This window comes from Leiobunum rupestre, chromosome 3, assembly GCF_980474605.1.
Source record: "Leiobunum rupestre chromosome 3, qqLeiRupe1.1.hap1, whole genome shotgun sequence".
In the NCBI taxonomy this organism is placed as follows: Eukaryota; Metazoa; Arthropoda; class Arachnida; order Opiliones; family Sclerosomatidae; genus Leiobunum; species Leiobunum rupestre.
Genome location: NC_143386.1, coordinates 44099571 through 44123399, shown reverse-complemented (window position 1 = coordinate 44123399; position 23829 = coordinate 44099571). Strand labels below are relative to the sequence as shown.

Sequence of the window (23829 nt, the reverse complement as noted above, 5' to 3'; positions counted from 1 at the left end):
TAATCAATTCATTTATCAATGAAAGCGTCTGGAGAAGCCCAAGGATGGAAACTGAGGAAGGTCCCTTCCACCGTCGATTGAAGTAGGGAGCGCCACCCACGGCCGCGCGAGGAACTACGTACGTACGCACTCTGTCTGTCTTCCAAGGAGATAAGTAATTAGGGAGTTGCGTTTTCAAACAATGTATATTTAAACGGGTAGAACTAAAAAAACAAATTCACTTCTCGTTAAAGGGTACCAGTTGAATGCTGGCAGTTAACTTCTAAAGGTTGGGTACAGGGTTGACTGATTTAAATCGAGTGGTTTTAATCATTGATTCAATTCAATATGTTTAAAAAATCATGGGAATTATTTTATAACCGATTTTTTACAGTTTTTTATTTAACTCGTTGAAATATATTATGTTATTTAAATAAATTTTTTAATATTTTATTTAAAATATTGTTTAGTTAAATCGATGATTTAAATTTTTTGTTTAGTTAAATCGATGATTTAAATTTTTTGTTTAAATCGATGATTTAAAATTTTTGTTTAAATCGATGATTTAAAATTTTTGTTTAAATCGATAATTTAAAAAATTGTTTATTTAAATCGATGATTTAAAAAATAATTTATTTGAATCGATGATTTACTAAAAATAATTTATGAAAATCGTTATTTACTAAAAATAATTTATTAAAATCGATATTTACTAAAAATAATTTATTAAAATCCACGATTTTTTAAAGAAATCATTGATTTAAATCAAATTATTTTTAAATCAAATCATTGATTTAAAGTAATTGATTTTTAAAGCAAATCATTGATTTAAAGCAAGCGATTAAAAAATCATGGGAATTCTTTTATAACCGATTTTTTACAGTTTTTTATTTAACTCGTTGAAATATATTATGTTATTTAAATAATTTTTTTAATATTTTATTTAAAATATTATTTAGTTAAATCGATGATTGAAATTTTTTGTTTAGTTAAATCGATGATTTAAATTTTTTGTTTCAATCGATGATTTAAATTTTTGTTTAAATCGATGATTTAAAATTTTTGTTTAAATCGATGATTTAAAATTTGTTTAAATCGATGATTTAAAATTTTTGTTTAAATCGATGATTTAAAAAATTGTTTATTTAAATCGATGATTTAAAAAATAATTTATTTGAATCGATGATTTACTAAAAATTATTTATGAAAATCGATATTTACTAAAAATAATTTATTAAAATCGATATTTACTAAAAATAATTTATTAAAATCGATATTTACTAAAAATAATTTATTAAAATCGATATTTACTAAAAATAATTTATTAAAATCCACGATTTTTTAAAGAAATCATTGATTTAAATCAAATTATTTTTAAATCAAATCATTGATTTAAAGTAATTGATTTTTAAAGCTAATCATTGATTTAAACCAAGCGATTAAAAAATCATGGGAATTCTTTTATAACCGATTTTTTACAGTTTTTTATTTAACTCGTTGAAATATATTATGTTATTTAAATAATTTTTTTAATATTTTATTTAAAATATTGTTTAGTTAAATCGATGATTTAAATTTTTTGTTTAGTTAAATCGATGATTTAAATTTTTTGTTTAAATCGATGATTTAAATTTTTGTTTAAATCGATGATTTAAATTTTTGTTTAAATCGATGATTTAAAATTTTTGTTTAAATCGATGATTTAAAATTTTTGTTTAAATCGATGATTTAAAATTATTGTTTAAATCGATGATTTAAACCGATGATTTACAAAAAATTATTTATTTAAATCGATGTTTTACTAAAAACAATTTATTTAAATCGATGATTTACTAAAAATAATTTATGAAAATCGATATTTACTAAAAATAATTTATTAAAATCCATGATTTTTTAAAGAAATCATTGATTTAAATCAAATCATTGATTTTTAAAGCAAATCATTGATTTAAATCAAATCATTGATTTTTAAAGCAAATCATTGATTTAAAGCAAGCGATTTTTAAAGCAAATCATTGATTTAAAGCAAGCTATTTTTAAAGAAGATCATTGATTTAAAGCTAATGATTTTTAAAACAAAAAATTGATATAAAGCTAGTGATTTAAAAAAAATTATTTAAAGAAAGCGATTTTTTAAAAAACAATTGATTTAAAGAAAGCGATTTTTTAAAAAAACAATTGATTTAAAGCAAGTGATTTTTAAAAAAACAAATGATTTAAAGCAACGATTTTTAATCATTGATTTAAAATAAGTATTTTTAATTACTGATTTAAATTAAGTATTTTTAATTACTGATTTGAATCAAGCGATTTTTAATTACTGATTTAAATTAAGTATTTTTAATTACTGATTTGAATCAAGCGATTTTTAATCACTGATTTGAATCAAGCGATTTTTAATCACTGATTTGAATCAAGCGATTTTTAATCACTGATTTGGATCAAGTATTTTTTAATGACTGATATGAATCAAGTATTTGATTTAAATCACGCGATTTTTAATCACTGATTTGGATCAAGTATTTTGTTCACTGATTTGAATCAAGTATTTTTTTAATCACTGATTTGAATCAAGTATTCTAATCACGGATTTGAATCAAGTATTTTTTAATGACTGATATGAATCAAGTATATTTTAATCACGGATTTGAATCAAGTATTTTTAATCACGGATTTGAATAAAGTATTTTTAATCACGGATTTGAATCAGGTATTTTTAATCACGGATTTGAATCAAGTATTTTTTAATCACATATTTCTATCAAGTATTTTTATTAAATAAAAAATGTAAATAAAAATTTATTGAATTTAATTTTTGTTTTCCGAAAAAAAGTGTAAAATGTTTAATTAAAAAAACGCTAGTCGCGTTCCAATTTTGTGTGATAGTTCTCAGGTATTTGCTTAACCTCTGTAATATATACAACATGTACAAAATAAATCAAGAAGTAAATTAAATATGTCACTGCATAAACTGGGCGTTATTTTAAATTATTTGTCGGAAATCCTGGTCATTTCCGCGCTAATCTATGTATAATTTATTTCATTTAAACGCGCAGTTTCTATAAGGATATGATCCCTCTAAAAAGTACGTCTTCTAAATTGAAAAAATACCGTTACTCTAATTTATAATCTAATTAATTCCGCTGAAATATTAAAATATTAGTTTTGGTAATATATTCTTAGATCGGTGTTATAATATCAAAACTAAATAACGTATTTTACGGGAAAAGTATTCATCTTTCTATACTGCTTTTGTTATTCGCTTGAAATATGTACCTTCGCAGGCTCAGGCTAATTTATCAAAAAACGTCTCGGAAAAAATAGTGGTGGGAGAATTACACCATCTGAGTGATTTGTTAAAACTAAAAAAATATAATTTACAAATAAATTGAATTATATCAATTTTTAACGTTTCAATTAAAAACTAAATTTAATTTAGTTTGTTCTAAATTTACATTTATAGAGGACCTACTTTGGTACATTTTCAAGTAGTAAAATGAGTGATTTAAAACAAAGATTTAAAACACTTGATTTTATTCGTGATTTATATCAATGATTTAATAGAAACATTTGATTTTATTCGTGATTTATATCAATGATTTAATAGAAACATTTGATTTTATTCGTGATTTATATCAATGATTTAATAGAAACATTTGATTTTATTCGTGATTTATATCAATGATTTAATAGAAACATTTGATTTTATTCGTGATTTATATCAATGATTTAATAGAAACATTTGATTTTATTCGTGATTTATATCAATGATTTAATAGAAACATTTGATTTTAATCGTGATTTATATCAATGATTTAATAGAAACATTTGATTTTAATCGTGATTTATATCAATGATTTAATAGAAACATTTGATTTTAATCGTGATTTATATCAATGATTAATAAAAACACTTGATTTTAATCGTGATTTATATCAATGATTAATAAAAACACTTGATTTAAATAATGATTTAATAAAAACACTTGATTTTAACCGTGATTTAAATCAACGATTTCATAAAAACATTTGATTTTAATCGTGATTTAAATCAACGATTTCATAAAAACATTTGATTTTAATCGTGATTTAAATCAACGATTTCATAAAAACACTTGATTTAAATAATGATTTAATAAAAACACTTGATTTAAATAATGATTTAATAAAAACACTTGATTTAAATAATGATTTAAAAACACTTGATTTAAATAATGATTTAAAAAACACTTGATTTAAATAATGATTTAAAAACACTTGATTTAAATAATGATTTAAAAAACACTTGATTTAAATAATGATTTAAAAAACACTTGATTTAAATAATGATTTAAAAATACTTGATTTAAATAATGATTTAAAAAACACTTGATTTAAATAATGATTTAAAAACACTTGATTTAAATAATGATTTAAAAAACACTTGATTTAAATAATGATTTAAAAAACACATGATTTAAATAATGATTTAAAAACACTTGATTTAAATAATGATTTAAAAAACACTTGATTTAAATAATGATTTAAAAAATACTTGATTTAAATAATGATTTAAAAAATATTTGATTTAAATAATGATTTAAAAAACACTTGATTTAAATAATGATTTAATAAATAAGTGATTTATTTTTATATTTTACATGGTTTACAAATCCGTGGTGGATTTAATAAAAAAAGTGATTTATTTTTACATTTTACATGGTTTCGCGTACATTTGGAGCTGTGGTTTGGCGGGAAATTGGTGTTTATTCGTCTGGCAAGGGCTGTGTAACAAACTTCTGGTAATACGAAAGTCAAAGGGGTCGTCGATAGTGTCACGCGTATTATTGGAATTGATCCGGCGCGATGTCCGACCTTGTCCCCTTGCACTCGCCGACATCTGCTGACCTTATTTAGCGGCGAAATAGCTTTGAAAAACGCAGCTACGGGGTTCTGAGCAGCGGCCAAGAGCATGCCGGTGTATATTTTCACCATTGGCCCCTATTTTTTGGGGTTATCTAAATCGAGGCAAATCAATTGTCAAACCTCGCGTTGCATCGAAACGCGTGTAGTACTGCTGTTGACTTAAATAAACTCAGTTTATGGTAAAATAGCATGGCAATTTCAATTAATAGTTCTAAGTATTTAACATATCTCTTACGAGAATAGTATCTATCTAGGATATTAAACATTTTAGGCTCGAAGCAGTTTTAAGTTTTCCAGCCAATCATTGCTCAAAATGTACCACTGCGCCTAGCATATTTTCCGTCAAAAATAATTTTAATAGACGACTATAAAACAAAGAATTATCCCCGTCATAGTAATAATAAGGATTATATCTAAAAATATTATAGAACTTTATAGGACTATTTATTCGAAATTATAGGATTTATAGGACTATTTTTTCAAAAATATAGGATTTTATAGGACTATTTCTTCAAAATTAAAGGATTTTATAGGACTATTTCTTCAAAATTAAAGGATTTTATAGGACTATTTTTTCAAAAATATAGGATTTTTATAGGACTATTTCTTCAAAATTAAAGGATTTTTAGGACTATTTCTTCAAAATTAAAAGATTTTATAGGACTATTTTTAAAAATTAAAGGATTTTATAGGACTATTTCTTCAAAATTAAAGGATTTTATTGGACTATTTTTTTAAATTATAGGATTTTATAGGACTATTTCTTCAAAATTAAAGGATTTTATAGGACTATTTCTTCAAAATTAAATGATTTTATAGGACTATTTCTTCAAAATTAAATGATTTTATAGGACTATTTCTTCAAAATTAAAGGATTTTATAGGACTATTTCTTCAAAATTAAATGATTTTATAGGACTATTTCTTCAAAATTAAATGATTTTATAGGACTATTTCTTCAAAATTATACGACTTAATAAGACTATTTTTTCAAAATTATTTACTTTTGTATATATGCCATTTCATTTACTAACTTTATGCATTTAAAAACAAAATCTATACTTAATGAAATAAATCTTTGATTTTCTATTAAAAAAAATAAACTATTTAACCATATTATCACAAAAATATACTAGTAGCTAACCATTTTAACAATAACAAAAGTATAGACTAGAATGACTTTGTATAGGAATTAATCCTATAGCTAAATCTAGCAATTTAACTGAGTGGCGGAATTTAAAATAGGCGAAATATCAAAATTATAGGATTTTATAGGACTTTTTCGGGATTTTGCTAAAAATATAGGATGTTATAGGACCTTTTTGAAAATATAGGATTTTATAGGACCCCTGGGGGCCTGGATTGCGCAATAGCTCTGAAAATCAGTTCGGTGATATTTTTTCCTAATTTACATACTATTATGTTATTTATGTTCCGCATTAATTTTTCTCTAAACGTATTTGGATTTTTGATAAACCAGTAGAAGAAGAAACGAATAATAGTTTGCTCCGAAGGGAGGGGCCTATGGTCTCCGTGGAAACCGGGAGCGGGGGTCAAAAATTCATACCATTTCGCGCGTAGCCATTTTGTTGGTCATCTCATCGAAGTGACAAAACTTACGAAAATTAGATTTATGCTTTCAAATTTTTTAATTTATACCGTTATTGGCCCTAAGCAAAACCAGATAAATAAATAAAGTAATTGAACTACTCGAACAATAATTAACAAGGGATAACCATTTTTAAAGTGAAACTAAATTCATAATAATTGGTGGATCTTAAAATTAATTTGGTGCTTTAAAATACGCCGCCATGTTAGGGTTATACCTCACAACGTAAAGGTACTGTCACGCGCAAAAACGTAATTTTGAAATTGGTCAATTTTAAAATAATTAAAATCCGCAAACAGACGATTGAAACTGCTAACCCACGCGTTTCACTAAGAAATCTACACCAGCAAAATGGCGGCACTGTACGGTTCATTCTTGGTTCAATAACATATTTATTCGCGGTGCATATATCTATACTTGGAACTTCGTCATTGATGACGTAGAATTCTTAGTAATAGTATTAATCGATAATTCAAAATAACGGTCGAAAAAAAACTTTCGGCGGCACATTTTGGGAATCAAAAAACAGCGTTGCCAGATAAAATCTTAAATGCCAGTCTAAGAAAGATAGCAGTGTTGTCAGATTTCGTTCAATTGTTTGAAACACTCCGAAATTTATTAACTTTTAATTTTCCCCCAAAATCTAGAGCTAAAAATTATAATTTTTGCGGCGTAGCTATCGATTAAGACTATATGGTGTATTGTAATTAACACTAGAGAAATTACAATATTTTTATAATTGATCCTCGTCTGCTCGACGTTACTATCACAGTTTAACTTAAAAATAGATGATTCTGACGTTAATTAAACAATCGTTATTTTAACCAATCTGACAATCGTTATTATAGCCAATCTGACAATCATTATTTTAATCAATCTGACGATCCTTATTTTAACCAATCTGACAATCGTTATTATAACCAATCTGACAATCTTTATTTTAATCAATCTGACATTGCTTATTTTAACCAATCTGACATTGCTTATTTTAACCAAACTGACAATCGTTATTTTAACCAATCTGACAATCGTTATTATAACCAATCTGACAATCTTTATTTTAATAAATCTGACATTGGTTATTTTAACCAATCTGACATTAGTTATTTTAACCAATCTGACATTCGTTATTTTAACCAATCTGACAATCGTTATTTTAATCAATCTGACAATCGTTATTTTAAGCAATCTGACAATCGTTTTTTTAACCAATCTGACAATCGTTATTTTAATCAATCTGACAATCGTTATTTTAAGCAATCTGACAATCGGTATTTTAAGCAATCTGACAATCGTTATTTTAACCAATCTGACAATCGTTATTTTAACCAAACTGACAATCGTTATTTTAACCAATCTGACAATCGTTATTTTAACCAATCTGACAATCGTTATTTTAAGCAATCTGACAATCGTTATTTTGACCAATCTGACAATCGCTATTTTAACCAATCTGACAATCATTATTTTAACCAATCTGACAATCGTTATTTTAACCAATCTGACAATCGTTATTTTAACCAATCTGACGATCGTTATTTTAACCAATCTGACAATCGTTATTTTAACCAATCTGACAATCGTTATTTTAACCAAATTACTATAAAATAAATTAAAAAAAATAATTAAAATTACACCGTGGCCCTGTACACGTGTCGAAATGCGATACGTTTGCGCGGGAAAGCGAGAGCGGTGGGCGGTGGTGGGCCCTCGGTAACCGCTTGGAGGAGCAATTTCAAGGTCGACGTCACGGATGGGGGCCTAACGAGAGGCACTCGACGCAGTGGATCTCATTGCCAATTCCAAAACTCACCCCCCCCCCCCTTTCTTAATTCCCCCAAAATCGCGTTAGAAAAGTTGAAAACATTTCAATTAAAACGCATTACTACGGGACCCTCATAGTTTCAAATCACGAATTAAAACTTTTATTCCAACGTTTTATCCTATCCGCTTTAAATGGAATATGAGCCTAAATCGGCTGCTAACTCCAAGCACACACGCGTTGCGACTTGTTTTTATCGTCACTGTCAATAAATAGGAGGAATAGAAGATTAAATTAAATATTAGAATGAATAAAAACAATTAAGTGGTTTGAAACGTAGAATCGCCTTTTGTGGGTTTTTTTAAATAAAATAATAATAATTTCGAGATTTTCAGAGTGCGATTTTGCCATGTTAAAATATTTATCATTGAAACTTCTATGCCTTTATCATTGTGATATATATGCCTTAATCATTGAGGTTTCGATATTATTATAATTGTTATTTCTATATTATTATAATTGTGATTTCTATATTATTATAATTGTGATTTCTATATTATTATAATTGTGATTTCTAATTATTATAATTGTGATTTCTATATTAATATAATTGTGATTTCTAATTATTTTAATTGTGATTTCTAATGATTATAATTGTGATTTCTATATTATTATAATTGTAATTTATATATTATTATAATTGTGATTTCTATATTATTATAATTGTAATTTATATATTATTATAATTGTGATTTCTATATTATTATTATTGTGATTTCTATATTATTATAATTGTAATTTATATATTATTATAATTGTGATTTATATATTATTAAAATTGTAATTTATATATTATTATAATTGTGATTTCTATATTAATATAATTTTGATTTCTATATTAATATAATTGTGATTTCTATATTAATATAATTGTAATTTATATATTATTGTAATTGTGATTTCTATATTATTATTATTGTGATTTCTATATTATTATAATTGTAATTTATATATTATTATAATTGTGATTTATATATTATTAAAATTGTAATTTATATATTATTATAATTGTGATTTTTAATTATTATAATTGTGATTTCTATATTAATATAATTGTGATTTCTAATTATTTTAATTGTGATTTCTATATTATTATATTTGTGATTTCTATATTATAATTGTAATTTCTATTTTATTAAAATTGTAATTTCTATATTATTAAAATTGTGATTGCTATATTTTTATAAGTGTGATTTCTATACTTTTATAATTTGAAATTTCTATACTTTTATAATTTGAAATTTCTATACTTTTATAATTTGAAATTAATATACTTTTATCATTGCAATTTCTATATTGCTATTTCTATACTTTTATAATTGTACATTCATTATTTTTATAATTCGATATTTTTCGACATATTTTACGTAACATTTCAGGATTTTCAAGATGATTTCACAATTTCTAAAAATCAATTTTCTAGGAAGTGTGCGCAATTTTGAGAAATGGCCGACAGCTGATGACCATCTCAAGGAAAACTCCGCTCCGCAATGGTTTCAAACTGCGGTAATGGCGTAAGGGGGGAATTTTTAGTGGAAAGTTACGTCTGTAAATTATTCCGGAATTCCATGACATCACAGGATGTAAGCTTCTTTTCGCAGCACACTCCTTTCATTAGAAGCCCCGGCTCTATCAGTACAGCTACACACCGCCAGGGGGATACGCGGCGCCCCATTCCCAAAGTGTCACGTGGTGCGCGCGCTTTTTCAAGGTCTACTCTGTTTTTTATATAACGCGGCTCGCGACCATATAGCTCCGACGACGAATAAATTAAAATCTTTTTATTTGATGATATGAAATAAATGGAGAATATTTTTATTATATTTATAGTTGAAGGTCATTTGGAGGGTGTTTGAAAACCTTCAGTTTGGAATCAAGTCGTACTAGAGTAGGCACACTAGAAACGGTTTAGCAATTACATTTTTCGCCGATGCATATATTCGTTTTAATTCGTATAGATATGGTTATGGTAATGTGGGATAAATTGGGTTAAAATTTATTTGCACTATAATTAAGAATTGTTTTAAATTTTAAATTTCGAAAATATTTAAATTGTTGAATTGTGATTTCAAAAATATTAAAAATGTCCAACTGTGATTTTTGAAAATATTAACAACATCGAGGTGTGATTTTTGAAAATATTTAAAATATCAAGGGGTGATTTTCGAAAATATTAAAAATATCGAGTTGTGATTTTTGAAAATATTAAAAATATCGAGGTGTGATTTTCGAAAATATTAAATACATCAAGGCGTGATTTCGAAAATTTTAAAAATATCATATCGAGGAGTGATTTCGAAAATATTAAAACCATCGAATGGTGATTTTCTAAAATATTAAAAATGTCGAACTGTGATTTTCTAAAATATTAAAAATGTCGAACTGTGATTTCAAAAATAGTAAAACCATCGAATTGTGATTTTCGAAAATATGAAAACAATCGAATTGTGATTTTCAAAAATATTAAAAACATCGAGGATGTGATTTCGAAAATTTTAAAAACTTGGCTAAGAATTTTGAAAATATTTAATATTTTCGAGCTGAATCTTTGAAAATATTTTATAAAATATCGAGTTGAAACTACGAAATTATTTAAGAATGTCGAGTTGAAACTATAAAAATATAAAAAAATCGAATTGAAATTTTGGAACAAAAATAAACAATATGGATTTGAAATTTGAAAACAAATCTTGAAAAAACCTCTCAATTATATTGGTTTTTCATACGAGTAATCCAAGCTCCGCTAACTAATTGTTAATTGTTCCATAAACACACGTTTATCTCGTCACTAACAATACGGATAAACGGCAAACTAGAATACACGTGAATTCCAAATATTAATAATGACGGCTGTGTGCGGCAGGCGAGTCTGCAGCGTCGGTAGAAACATCCCTGACCTTAAATGCGCCTTCCAATTTGTTCCAAAGCGTTGTCGTATCATTCAATGACAAGGGCAGCCGAGGCCAACGCAGTTTTCGACGTAGCTGTTGATTGGAAGATAAAAAGCCCATTTCCAAAAGCGAATTCAACAACGCGATCGCGAAATAAATATATTTTTTGCGCCGATTACGTAGACTGAAATTATAAACAAGAGTTAACGTCTATATTGGAACGAAATATTTCCCCCCAAAAAATGCGAAGGGTGGGAACAATTTCGTCCGGGGCTGGAACGTGAACTTCAAGCCGTAACAATGGTCTCAATAACGGCTCGGTATAAAATATATAATATTCAATAGCTATTGTTGTTAGAAAGGGTGTCCCTTTTTTTACACCTGAACCTTCTAATAACCGAGGTCAGAATGAAGGGTGTGGAGTACCCAATGTTCGCGACCGAATAACGTTTAATCTTTCGTAGTAGCGTAGACCCGGGGTGGCGGACAGCTAGGGGTCGGACACTTCCAAATTTTCCGGGGTTTTGAATGTAAAATTCTTTTAGAAATCCAAAAAGTGATTTTGAGATTACAGTATACGATTTTCCATTTGATTCCTGGGTTTTTTAGGCTAATTTCGGGATTATTGGAACTGATTTCGTCCAAATTTCGGGATTTTCAAGTTGATTTCTGGGTTTTTTAGGCTAATTTCGGGATTAGTGGAACTGATTTCGTCCAAATTTCGGATTTTTCCTGTTTATTTCTGGGTTTTTTAGGCTTATTTCGGGATTATTGGAACTGATTTCATCCAAATTTCGGAATTTTCAAGTTGATTTTGGGATTGATAAAATTATTTTTCTTTATAGTGTAGGGGAGTTTTACCAAAAGCGTATAATATTGTTACATACATGGTTTAAACCACTTTTTTTACTAAAAAAATATTGAGAAAATAATTAGAAATATTGAAAATTTTAAATACTATTTATACATTTTGCACGTGAAAATACGCCGCCATGTTAGGGTAAAAAAAAACAGGTAAATACTATACCTCATGATGTAAAGGTACTGTCACGCGCAAAAACGTTATTTTGAAATCGGTCATTTTTACCATTTTCGAAATAATAAGGTTACATACTGGATTTTTTTATTCCCAACCCAGCCGACCAGGCCAATTTCGAGCTATATTTCTGTTGGAAATAAACGGTAGACATTCGCGGCAGTGTAAATCCGGGCAACTTGGATAAAGCTTTAGCTACGAAAACAAAATTTCCCGAAAAATTTAAATATTAAAATTTGCAATAACAGCTATAAAAGTATGCTTAATACACGAAGTCAACAGTTTTGATTTTGAACGTCTATAGCCCCGTTTACACCCTCCCTTCATTTTCACAAAAATATGCTTCATCTACATCAAAGCTCAGTACAAAAATAACAAAGATAGATAAAGGCTTAACGAGAGTGAGCAACGTAACCTTATTCGTACCGAGAAAATATTACATTTTCGTGTAGTGTTAATGGCATAACACTGTTGCTTATTCCCGTTCCGCCGAATAAACGAATCCTTGGGACAAAGTAGATGGAAAACAGGCAAGTCATACTATGCCCTTGCTAGCTCGACTGAGGGATACATTACACAGCGTCGTCGAGAGCGTAGGTGTTGCGGAAAAAATATATATCAACGGATATTATATTAAGTTCGTAACTACAGCCAACGTCGTCGTTACCCGACACTACCGCCGCGGTATAAATAAAAGCAAACCGCACCCAATTCCCCCACTTAATCGCTTAATATCGGCTAACGTCGCGAGTTATACGTTAGCTGTCGAGCCCTATTTTTTGCCTGTAGGCCTCGGCGATTATTAGAGACGCTGGTAGACGAGTAAACATATTTCTCTGGCGTTCCTAGAAATTACCAAAAAGAAACTCAAACGCGTGAGTCAGTTGGAAAAATGAAATATTGCTACCGAGTTTCGCAAGGTCCTTGGACTTCGGAAAATGATAAAAGATATTTTATAAAATTTCCTTCCGTTCAATCCCAGTTGAATTTTTTCTTGCGAAAACGTTTAGTCACGTCTAAGTACTCGCCTTGTAAGCAAACCACCTCGCGAACTTTACATCACTTTCAAATAATTCCAAGGAATAAAGATAAATAATTTAATTTTTTTAATAACCCTTTCCGATTTCAAGTGTTATTACGCGCTTATCGGCGCGTGCATTATCTTCACAAGTCGCGCGGAGGACAAATTGACAATGAATAACAAAAATTAGTATGTTGATATGTTCTAAGTAAAAGTTTGATCCTGTTGGCGCCGGACCAAGGTTGTTCGGGTTTTTTTTTAATATTTAAATCACATCTAATTTAAATATTTTTTATTTTATTGATTTTAAACCTTTCGTGACTCTTTTTCTTTAAATTAATTCCAATTAAATTTAATTACTACTTGTAATATAATTTACTCTGAATTTTCGTAAATATATTGAAGTATATATTAGGCAATTTAAATCAATATTTAAAAAAAAAAATTGATTTTATCAGGCAACCATACAAATGACGAAATAAATAATTTAACGACTACCTGTTTAAAGGCATTATAAGTCGCTAGATGACTTGGGCCTAGGGTGGTGCCTTTGGTATTCGCCTAGCTGATTATTATTATTATTTATAATTTCCAATTAATTTGAAATACCTTTAAAGTATGAACTAAATCGAAAAATCGTCTGCTAACACGAGCTACTGTTATTTTTAACGTAACTAGCTTCTGTTAAACTTTGGGCAGGAATCCATACCTCCACTTGGAATGCTTATCCTGCCGTATCGCGTTTGGTAAGATCACTCTGACGGCTTTGGCCCCGCCTACGAGATAAAAGAAATCACCTTTGCGCGCGCTCCCCTCTCACGTTGATTGATTGTTAAGTTAACATAGTGACATCCAAAAAACCGTCAGCCACATCGAGACGAAAATCTGCCGCGATAAGCATTCCTAGTAGAGGTATGAATTCCTGACCGAGGATATAAACCATAAATATGAAAATCGTTGATCCAGCATATGTAAAGGGATTTTAGTGAAATCTCAATGACTCTAGTGTAGGGAGCTGTTGGCTCGTGTGGCATGAAGGGCTTGCCACCACCCTCCTACGCATTATAACCCTAACACCTGTATTAATGGCTTTTAAAGTCGCTTGATGATTTGGGTCTAAGGTGGTGCCTTGGGTATTAGCCTAGCTGATTATTACTATTATTATTATTATTAATAATATTAATTTTGACACCAAAAACTACACTGTGGTAAAGCCTATTTCTGGTGGTTACTACACTATACCACTACATAATTTTAAAATAAAAATAAACCATAAATTTTCAAATCAATTGGATATTATTATAGTTCTATTATTTTCTTAAGATACGAAATAACTATAAATAAATACACCAACGCCATCTTCCGAAACATTCGACAAAAATAGCCCCTAATAGTATACCGTCCAAGAATTTAAAATAAACAAATACTACACATCCAATACTGAAATATAAAAAAAATATATAAAAATACCATAAGTTATTACACAATACAGCCACTCTTACTGCAAATATATTGGAGCCATAAATTCCAGCACCATTTATTACACTTCGCATTGAGTCGGCCTATTTTTCGGGGAAGAAATAATAAAAAAACACATAAAAGAACGTCCCTTTTGCAGAGGCAGTGGGGCCCCACGAACAAGTGGGCAAATTTTAGAGGGAAAAATTTCCAAGGAACAAACAACAAGTGGCATTCAGTCGACGCCGATAGAGGCTAAAAATAGAAATCCGGGTGCGGGGGACCAACTCCGGGGTCCAGCCCTCGCAGCAACATCCAGCCACCACCCCGACATAGATCCTCAGTGTTCCCCCTACCAGAGTCGGGGGAAATTCGTCACGCCACGAAGTTGCGCGGGGCCTCGGAGCGGAGCTCAACGAAGCCAAAAGTAACGACCCCGAGGTCGAGCTCGTAAAAGTCGAAAAAGGGAAGCTTTTGATCAAACCAGCTGATTTGGATCCAGATAAAAAGCGGGAGCTTCTATATTTATATTTACAAAATTCTGGATTTTTTTAAAGGATTTTCCATATAAAAATCTATGGGAACGAAAATCTTGGACTTCGGATTTTTTACAATATTTTTTACAATATTTTTTACAATATTTTTACAATATTTTTTACGGGATTTTGCGTCTGAAAGGAAAATCTACGTAACTATATACGCAAATATTAAAAAGATACGTACATTTGGATTTCAAGCGAATTGTACAACTACTGGAAAAATTTTAACCCGCCAATTAATTCCTGTACGAGTAAATACTCATTGGTTCTATGGGTTTTCCAGCGAGTTCTTCGGTGTCCCTTTCCATAAAAACTTGTAGAGGTTAACGGTAGTAGTAAGTGTAGGGAGCTGTGGGCTCGCGTGGCATGAAGGGCTTGCCACCACCCTCCTACGCATTGTAACCCGGCCACCTGTTTAAGGCATTAAAAGTCACTTGATGACTTAGGCCTAAGGTGGTGCATTGGTATTAGCTTAACTGTTTACTAGGTGGTTTCATTTCGCTTGTTTCGGGATTTCGGAGTAGGGAAAGAAGAGTAACGCTATGACGTCATTTTACTCCGTTTCTGCGGTGGCGAATAGTTCGAGTCGGTTTTCCAAAATGGCTGCCTGTGGCCTTTTTAGCAGATAAATTCTGGCTAGCAGACGACAAAACCCGAACTCCTTTCCAGCAGGAGTAAAACGAGTAGCCCTAATACTCCGGAACAAGCGAATAGTTTATGAGACGGAGTAATTCTCATCCCCGGAACAGGCGAATAAAACGTTTTAGGGTAAAAAGGGTACATTTTTAGTCCGAGAACAGGCGAATAGAAACCACCTATTAAGAAGTGAAGAGAAGCACATTGTGAAAAAACTAAACTTGTAAAAATCCCGGAAGAAGGAGGAAAAGTTTAAATAAATAAATTGTGAATTTTAAAACCGTTTTAAGTCTCTTTTAATTCACCTATTAAGAAACTGAAATATCTAAAATTTAATTAAAAATATAGCGTTTACTAGGTTAAGCTATAAACAAGTCATTGCGCCTTATAGCAGACGAGTTTCGATCTAGTTCATACTCCCTTTAAGCGGTTCTCTTCCTGCGCATGAATTTATACGCATATTTATAGACTTATTTTTAGCATGACATTCCTCGTAACTTTACACGAAAGCAATGAGCTCTATAAAATGCAGGGTGATCACTTTTGAAGCGTTTAGTGGATCAGGTTCGACAAATAAACGTATTTCAACTGGCGATTATTTCTAAATAGTGTTTTGCCGAGGCCCCGTAACACGACACTCCATATCGCCTTTCGTCTGATGGAATTATTTATGGAATCTGTGAAGAGAAACATCTCGAGGAAAGGGGTGTATCTCGATCATTTCAAGCTATTGTTTTGAGAGTTCAGGAACTCTACATTCCGTATTGGGGATATTTATAGTATTTACTATAGCTATAAACAAAACCTAAATTCGACCGAATTCCATTCAATTATTTGAGGATATTCGCAAATCAAGTACCGCAAAAAAAAAATACTTTTTCGAATTATAATAGAATCATGAACCTTTAAAATTATTAAATTTCTTTGTAAATTAAGTAAGTTTATTTATAGTTTTACCAGTAGAACACTAATCATACTATTATCAGGGTTGGCTGATTTAAATCAATATGATTAAAAAATTATTGATTTAAATTAAGTGATTTAAAAATCATTGATTTAAATTAAGTGAATTAAAAAATCAATGATTTAAATGAAGTGATTTAAAAAAATCATTGATTTAAATCACACTGTATTTCAATGGAGGAATAAAAAATTGCAAACTAAATAAATATTGTGAGTATACTCACAATATTTATTTAGTTTCCAGTGATTACTCATATTATGCGAGTTAAAATGATTACTCATATGTGATTTCCAGTGATTACTCACATTATTTCTGTGATTTACAATGATTACTCACAATATATGTTATTTCCAGTGATTACTAACGATATTTCTGTGATTTTCAGTGATTACTCACAATATTTATTTAGTTTCCAGTGATTACTCATATTATGCGAGTTCCAATGATTACTCATAATATTTAATTTACAGAGATTAATCATAATACGTCTGTGATTTCCAATGATTACTTACAGTATTTCTATGATTTGCTGTGATTACTCACAGTAATTCTATGATTTGCAGTGATTACTCACAATATTTCTATGATTTCCAGTAGTTACTCACAATTTGTGTATAATTTCCACTTTTTTCTTAGCTAGATTCCCAGGATTACCTACGATTTCCGGAAATCACAGAAATATCGTGAGTAATCACTGAAAATCACAGAAATAATGTTAGTAATCATTGGAAATCACAGAAATGATGTTAGTAATCATTGGAAATCACAGAAATAATGTTAGTAATCATTGGAAATCACAGAAATGTGAGTAATCACTGGAAATCACAGAAATGTTATCAGTAATCACTGGAAATCAATTAAATATTATGAGTAATCACTGTAAATAACAGAAATACTATGAGTAATCACTGTAAATCACAGAAATAATATGAGTAATCACTGTATATCACAGAAATATTATGAGTAATCACTGTAAATCACGGAAATATTATGAGTAATCACTGTAAATCACGGAAATATTATGAGTAATCACTGTAAATAACAGAAATACTATGAGTAATCACTGTATATCACAGAAATATTATGAGTAATCACTGTAAATCACGGAAATATTATGAGTAATCACTGTAAATCACAGAAATAATATGAGTAATCACTAGAAATCACAGAAATATTATGAGTAATCACTAGAAATCGCGGAAGGTTTTTCGAAAATCATTAACCAGACGTACAAATTTAATTCAGCAGCCAAAAAAAAATAAATAAATTGCAAACTAAATAAAAAGCAAATGTTAAATCCAGCAATAAAACGAAGAAAAACTCGGCGAAAGTGAAGAAAGGGGCCTCAGAAGAATCGAACGATAAAAGTCGGCGTGGGACGAGGAAAAAAGCTTTCCTTTAGAAGTAAACAAAAAACTCGATAACCAAAGCCCAGAGGAAATCTTTCAGTCTCTAAAATGTACGGATGGAATTACGAAAAATCCCCAAATTCATTGATAAAAATTGAGGAGAAACTGTCAGGAGTCGTTTCGTAAAGTAATTTAAACGCTAACAATAAAAGGAGTCGACAACGCCTGAAAACTATTTGGTGCGCGGGGGGTGGGGGGTAATAAGGGAACGCCCCTTTTAAAAGTTGACATTTCTTCACTGATTAGGATTTACAATAATTATTTACAGACAAAACCACGTAATTCAAGTTACGTTGTTTCGTTTTTCAGGATACAACCGCTCCTTTTATTGATACCTGAATATGCCAGCCAGGAGAATTAGTATCAGTGACGTCATCACGCTAGAATAAGAATCGCTGTCGACCCCCTTACTGACTCCCCCCAAATTATCCCGCGAGTATCACGATGACGCGTTTCACTGTTATATGAAACGACTCCTTACATTTACTCCACGATAACAGCACGGATGGGGGGCGGCAACTGTATATTGCCAACCCCCCAGTTAGAAAACGATGACGCGTTACACAGTTATATGAAACGACTCCTTACATTTTATCCACGATAAAAGCAACGATAGGGGGCGACTTTTAATTGGCAACCCCCCATTAGAAAACGATAACGCGTTACAGTTATATGAAACGACTCCTGACATTTTCTCCACGATAAAAGCAACGATAGGGGGCGACCTTTAGTTGGCAACCCCCCATTAGAAAACGATAACGCGTTACAGTTATATGAACGACTCCTTACATTTTCTCCACGATAAAAGCAACGATAGGGGGCGACTTTTAGTTGGCAACCCCCCATTAGAAAACGATGACGCGTTAAATGAAACGACTCCTTACATTTTCTCCCCCCAATTAGAAACCGAACACCTCAACGTAACACTGACACATCCAACTTGCACCGCCATATCACACGAGGCAGGCTGGAAATAATTCATATCATATCAGCGTTCAGAGACCGCCGACGGTCTAAGTCCAATTACGCGTTTATACCCAAAGATAAAAGCGAGGATAAAAACAGATCTAATTGGTGACATAGGACTCTCTGGCGTCGCGGGTGTGGGGGAGGGCGACGTACGGGTACAAAGGTCAGTCTGATACGGTACCCGCGCTCCGATAGTATATTCGCAAATTCGCTCGACAAATTTCAAGTGTAGTCACTTCGGAGAAAAATTGCTGAGCTATTTGAAGAGCTCGTGTATTTCAACGTGTTTGAGGCTGTTTTAACGGTTTCGACGCGACCTTGTGAAATATATCTCCGATTTAATATACAAATTGGGCTCGTTCAAATTTCAAAAACATTGATTAGGGAATTATGGAGATAACGAGTGCAGTTAGACTATTTGTCGCGGTTCCAAAAACTGCATTTATTTATTAAACCGTCTAAACATTTAACTTACTCCCCTCAACAGAAACAAAATTTTAATTATAAACAGGAATAAATTATAGCTAAAATATAAATAAATAAAATGAGTAAACATATTTACGAAGGTGTCCGTGAAACTAAGGTAACGATATAACGATATCGAAAGTATGTAACATATATCAAAAAAAAATAACTACATTTAAAACTATTACATATATACAGGGTGTTTCAAACGGTTATGCAAAAATTTGAAGGCGTTGTAGGCGTGAGTTAAGAAGTATGCTTGTTTTTTCCCCATTTTCCAACAAGCGCAAAACCAAGCAGCAGGGAAATGCGAACATTAAGGTTTGGGTTCGTGTGATAGGTAGAAAAGAACTTTGTAAACACATCGAGGTAACCAACGTAAAAAAGTAAACTTAAACAGTATTTAAAGTCCCTGCTGCTTGGTTTTGCGCGTGTTGCAGCCTACTTCCAGGGGCTTGTAGGCCACACTTTGAAGCTCTCTGGCGCTCATTTAACTCATTGTAGGAAAAATTGAAAATGGGGGAAAAACTCACCCCCTACAACTCCTTAAATATTTGCACAACCTTTTCAAACACCCTGTACGTCTACGAAGTCAGGCCCGTAAAGAGCGGAAGTCTGTACAAATTACTGGGCCCGTTTAGCCTTGTCGCGCGTCCCCTAGAAACTTGAATCTCCGTTAATGACGTCTTTATTGGGGCCCATAATTACTAATTTACCGTGGTTCGGTAAATTCGCAAGGACTAAGCCCGACAAGGGATGGGGAAACCCGGTAGAAATTACCAGGGCCCGTGCAGCCTCGGGGGCCCGATTTAGGACAAACGAGGGGAATTTTTAAGAATAGCACCTTTTGTTTTTTTTGGTTTTTGTTTATTGTTTTAGGTGTATTATTTGTCAAGGATTACAGAAATGCCAAAAGTTTTAAGCGCAATTTATTATTTAGAAAGGTATGATAAATATAAAATTGTTACTTACCGCCAATATTTATCTCGGAGAATACATAATATTTCGACATTTTTGTACTTATTGGGTGAGGTAGGACTGATGAAGAATTAGATTTAACGGCAAGATACTACTAAATTTAAAAAAAAGTGCTAAGTGAAAGGTTTTTTTACGGCGAATTCATTTTTTTTTATTAAATTTTTTTCTAATTGTTAATTAGTGGTCAAGGAATCTAAAAAAATAAAATTATTTTGCGGGAACATGTTTTTACAAGAAAAAAAAGAAGCAAAAAAATTGGAATCTTGAAAAAATGGGCTTTTTGATGGTACTGCATTATACAAAGCTTTTGGGTAAAGTAGGACTGATGAAGGATAAAATGAGAAATTGTGAAAAATGGGAATTATTCTTTGGGCGCAGTTCCTAACTAAAAGTGAAACTGGACTCGTATTGGCGCCTTACGGCGCCGCGCACTCACTTCGCTCGAGCGCTGGGGGCGCGCGGCGCCACCCCAGCCCCATTCTTGCTAATCAAGCTGTGCCATCTATAACGCAACCTAGAGGACAGTACCTAGTATAGTCTCTTGTGGTGCGAATTAAACAAGGGATAGCGACTGAGAGATGAATAGATCCCACACGAAGGAGTTTTCCCTCCTTCTATTAACTCCACATACGGACATCATATCCAGTGAAAACGTACCTAGTATCTAGCGAATGGAATTCGCCGTAAAAAAACACATTTCACTTAGCAATTTTTTTTAAATTTAGTAGTTATCTTGCCGTTAAATCTAATTCTTCATCAGTCCTACCTTACCCAATACGTACAAAAATGTCGAAATATTATGTATTTTCCGAGATAAATATTGGCGGTAAGTAACAATTTTATATTTATCATATCTTTCTAAATAATAAATTGCGCTTAAAACTTTTGGTATTTCTGTAATCCTTGACAAATAATACACCTAAAAAAATAAACAAAACCCAAAAAAAAACAAAAGGTGCTATTCTTAAAAATAGCCCAAACAGGATATATTTATCCCCTAAAACGTATAGTTACGTATCTCCAATAGTTACGACTCTATTGGGGCTCGAATTTAAAAAAAAATCCGGGGTCCGGGCCCGTTCTAAGCGGCCCGATTTGGAACAAACGAGATATATTTATCCCTTAAAACGATAAGTTGCCACTCTATTGGGGCCCGAAATTAATATTTTTCCGGGGCCTGGGCCTGATTTGGAACAAACGAGATATATTTATCCCCTAAAACGTATAGTTATCGCCAATAGTTACGACTCTATTGGGGCTCGAAATTAATATCCACCTAGATTAATTAATGTATCGTAAGATATACATGCTAATTATACATACTTCTGATTGTATGCAAATAACAAAAGGGGTCGAAAATAGTACCTTCACGTGTAAATTTTAAATAGGGGGGGGGAGGCGGCCCGGCAACCTTTGTCATAAATCACACGTAATCCTAGGAGAGGTGGAGTCGCAACAACCCTTGTACCCCGCCACTTGAAAGTCCTTCTAATTGATATCGTAATTTAACCACAAAGCTCGCTTTAAGCGTTTCGAATTCCGTCGTCTAGAATTCTCTCGCGAGGCGGAAATGACGTCATCACCCTAATTATAAGCCCGCGATGAATACTTTCATTGAAGCTCTGTCGAAAGACTTAAAAGCCAGAATGTTTTTAAAATATTTTAGGGTCGTCATAATAACAATAATCAAGAGAGCAGTTGGCTCAGCGTTTACTCGCCTTTAAAATGCATTGTACACGAACACGTGTCGCGGAGTATAATCTAAACTGTTTCGCTTCTCAACTTTACAATGGTAGCCGGAAGTACTTGGAACGACGAAGACTTATACCAGGTGTTGATGGGGCTCCAAGGACGGTCGAGGCTTGCGAAATATAAAATTCCAGGGTTTTCAAAGAACTCCTAGAATAAACATGAGTGGCTGCTACTTCGATTCGTTACGTAGGCCTTTGTGGCCTGACTTCGCGCTTATGTGAATGCTATATGTAAATTGAGTTGATTTTTTATCCTTACCCGTGGAGAAAAGTACGCCGTTTAACTGGTTAAACGCCGGTCCAACTACTTTCATTATATAATAAAGAAATAAATATAAATACATATCTTTTTCGATAAGCCCGATATGGAGGTAAAAGCAGACGACGACGCAAAAAAGGCGGGAGCAGTGGCGCCAGATTCGTGTACGAAATATTACCATTTTGAACGTTGCCTCGGTTATCATCACGCTTTTAACTTTTATGGTTAGGGAAACCTATTTTTACTAGTTCAATACATAAAAAAGTACAAAAATTTTAATAAAATGTACTATTTTCGTTAGTAATATCTTAAATATTTTAAAAATCTCACAACACTGACTCGCCAGATAGAAAATAACTATTAAAGTATTATATAATTTTAATTAGGCATAATTAATTTATTTAAAATTTTTGTAAATTTGTATAATAACTAAACGTAGATTTGGTTAAAATTGCACAAGTAACAATTATCGAAATCGTTATTTAACTTATTATAATAGGACCAGCTGATTAGTGCTTTGACAATTCTACGACAATCATTTTCTAATTATCCCTGCCATTGTCAAACCACGACGGCAATTACAATACTTTTAACTTATCATTTTATCGAATTCCCAAAACCGTAATTTCCCTCGTAATTTCCTCGTACGACCATTTCGAATAATTCGGAATTGCCCGACGAATTTTAATTAAATTTGCTGACATTTTCAGTCATTCGTATTTTTAATGCTCCCGCCGAAGTTAAAGTCGATTTTGATAAGCGGGAAAAAGTATCGCATATTATACGAAAAATACGAAAACATCTCTGGTGTAGAAGCGATCGTGCAATAATTTCGGGTAACCTTGAAAACACTGCGCGTATCAACAGGCCGTGAAAAAATAATTGTTGAGTCACAAACGCACGTGGAGGAGCGCGCGACTCGACCGCGTACTCCCCCTCACCTGGCATCGCCTGTATAAAGAGAAATCAGCTAACTTTACCCTTCGACTAGCTTTCAGTTGAGGCTAATACCGAAATTTGCCCAGGCTCTTGGCGCTCAGTTTTTCCACCAGAAAAATCTCAAGTACAAATTAAACAAGTTGTGCATGACCAAATTACGTAAATCTTACTTTGTGTATAAATTTAATGGAAGATGATTAA

At 31.3% G+C, this 23829-nt stretch overlaps 1 long non-coding RNA gene across 2 annotated transcripts in view; it reads right to left on the bottom strand.

Annotated features, from left to right (window-relative positions):
- The window catches only part of LOC149951882 (uncharacterized), a 94134-nt gene extending 71338 nt beyond the window's left edge, over nucleotides 1-22796 (bottom strand). For both annotated transcript variants that reach the window (XR_016480048.1, XR_016480049.1), the window contains exon 1: nucleotides 22690-22796. This is a non-coding gene — a long non-coding RNA (uncharacterized LOC149951882). The remainder of the gene's footprint in view (nucleotides 1-22689) is intronic.
- Between the last annotated feature and the right edge of the window lie 1033 nt (nucleotides 22797-23829).